Genomic DNA, 2,363 nt, shown 5'->3' with positions numbered 1-2,363 from the left:
AAGCTGCAGAAAGGTCAGGAGGTCTGAAGCACAGGTGTGAGGACTGACAAAGGCCCTGGGAGGGTTACAGTAGATCAGTAGGACACATTCTGAGATGCAGGTGTGTTCAATATTTTTGGTGTGGTGATGGGTGCACAGCAGCTCACATGAGCCCATACTTATCAAGTACAAATGTTAAATATGTGAAGTTTACTGCACATCAGTTATATCTCAATAAGTTTCCTACGCATAATAAACACATATATCATTAGAGAAATAGAGTTAGAATCATAGATAAAGCCACATGAACTGTCACAGACTCCTGAATATATATCTCCATGAATATTGGTTCCCTGTGTATTCTAAAGTAAACACTAGAATGTGGTTAAATCACAGAATGTTTTGATGACAGGAAGGGAGTTCAACATACCACACTAGGTACAGTGACGCCAGCACTGGAGTAGGTCCTGGGAGGCCCCAGGTCCATGCATGAGGGGCGCAGACCAGACAGTGGGCTCCCTGTGAGCAGATGTCAGTTCTTGGGCATGTCGCACAGCTCCACTGGGTTTCTTTGTTCAGTTTTCCTTCTGTTAAAAGGAGGTAAAGCTGACACGTATATGACATGTACTTTACACATATGAAAAACACGAAATACAATCATAGACATTAATATTACTATTAAAAGCAAACAATAAGAAATAATATCCTCTCAAATGCTGTCATGGCCATTAAACTCTGCCTGGACTCTCACATCTGCTCTGGACACTGTCCTCTCCACAGGCTCCCACCCGGAGCTTGCTGTATTGCAGGAGAACGTGCAAACAGGTGAAACCCAGCTCTGTCTGGACCTTGCAGCTCTGGGAGAGCAGCCCCAGCCCCAGATTCCCAGGTGCTCCCATTCAGAGACTACAACTGAACACAGATGATTCACCACATACAATGAGCTGAGCTGTGATTTCCTCATTGCTATTTTAAAATGTCATTTTATGAAGAACTAAAGCCATATCCTAAATCAGTGGAAATCTAGGGACTCCAGAAAGGTCAAGTGGTGACTCTGTTTTGTGTCTGTCCTCAGCAGCAGAGAGAGCAGAACCACGCCCCTGGCAACCATTATTAATCCATTCACTACTGCACAGTTCTACAATCCAATCACCCCTTCAAGGATCCACTTTTTGATCAGCATAATAGGATTCCCCACCCTCTTACCAGTCACAGTGGGGGCTAAGTTTCTAATACATAAAACTTTGGTGACTCAATTCAAGCTTCCGGGAGCTTTGCGGGGGTATAATTCAATCCACTACACATTTCCTACATGGATGCCACTTATTTATTTTTATCACTTCAATGCTCTGCGTAGAATTCTCAGTTCTATATTTAAGGGAAGTGGTGAGAGGGGGTGTTATTTTCTTGTTCTGATCACATATAACAAACATAAACTTTCAATGATAAGCATGTTATTAGCTGTGGGAATCTTGTATATGACCATTAATGTTGTGAGGGATATTATTGTTATAACTAAATTGTTGAAATTTTTGTTATTACAAAGATATTGAAGTAGACAAATGCTTTTTCTGACTCTGTCGAGAATATCATTTTTTTTTCCTTCATTCTGTAATATCGTTTATCATCTTTCTTTACTTGCTTCTTTTAAACCTTTCGTGCATCCCAGAGATAACTCTTAGTTAATCGTGTTTCAGAATATGCAGGAGAGAGTCCTGAGGTGCAGAATGTTCTTGCAGATGCTCAGTGTGTGCAGAAAAGAAACAGGATGAGGTGGCTGCTGGGCACCTTTCAATGGTAGGAATGATTATCCTCTAAGCATAAAGGTCTATTTATAAATAAACCACAACGATAGGTGGATGTTACAAGTTCCAAGTCCACAGAAAAACTTTAGTATGCTCCGCAGTAAAGCTACCTCTGTGTGCACCTCCCACCTGCAAATGCTCACTTAGACAGCCAGGTGAAACCACAGCAGCATTTACTTAAACTCATGCTACTCCTCAGTCTAAGAAATAATTTCTGAGAATCGTACATCTCATCCACAAGAATATGGAACACCAGTGGTTCTTCCTGATTCTAGGGTTGGACCCCAGATGTGAGTGTCTGAGGCATCCAGACTTGAAGTATGGGATGCTCCATGTGGGCACATGACTCACGGTGTTTCCCTCTTTTCCAGGTGCCTATCCCAGGGGCAGCTGCAGGAGTTGGGACCAGCACTAGAAAAGCCCTTGCAGTCCGTCTTTCTCAGCTGCACTTTCTCAGGATTGTCCATTGCCAGTGGTTATGGTTGAGTGGTTATGGCAGAAGAGGCTGGAGGGAATTGAATGCATAAGTTGTGTTGGGAACACCCACTACATCCCATTCCTCAACAGTGGAGTCACCAT

This window comes from Galeopterus variegatus, unplaced genomic scaffold (assembly GCF_000696425.1).
Source record: "Galeopterus variegatus unplaced genomic scaffold, G_variegatus-3.0.2 Scaffold28956, whole genome shotgun sequence".
NCBI lineage: Eukaryota > Metazoa > Chordata > Mammalia > Dermoptera > Cynocephalidae > Galeopterus > Galeopterus variegatus.
The sequence above is the reverse complement of the archived record's forward strand: the minus strand, read 5'-3'. Positions refer to the sequence as shown.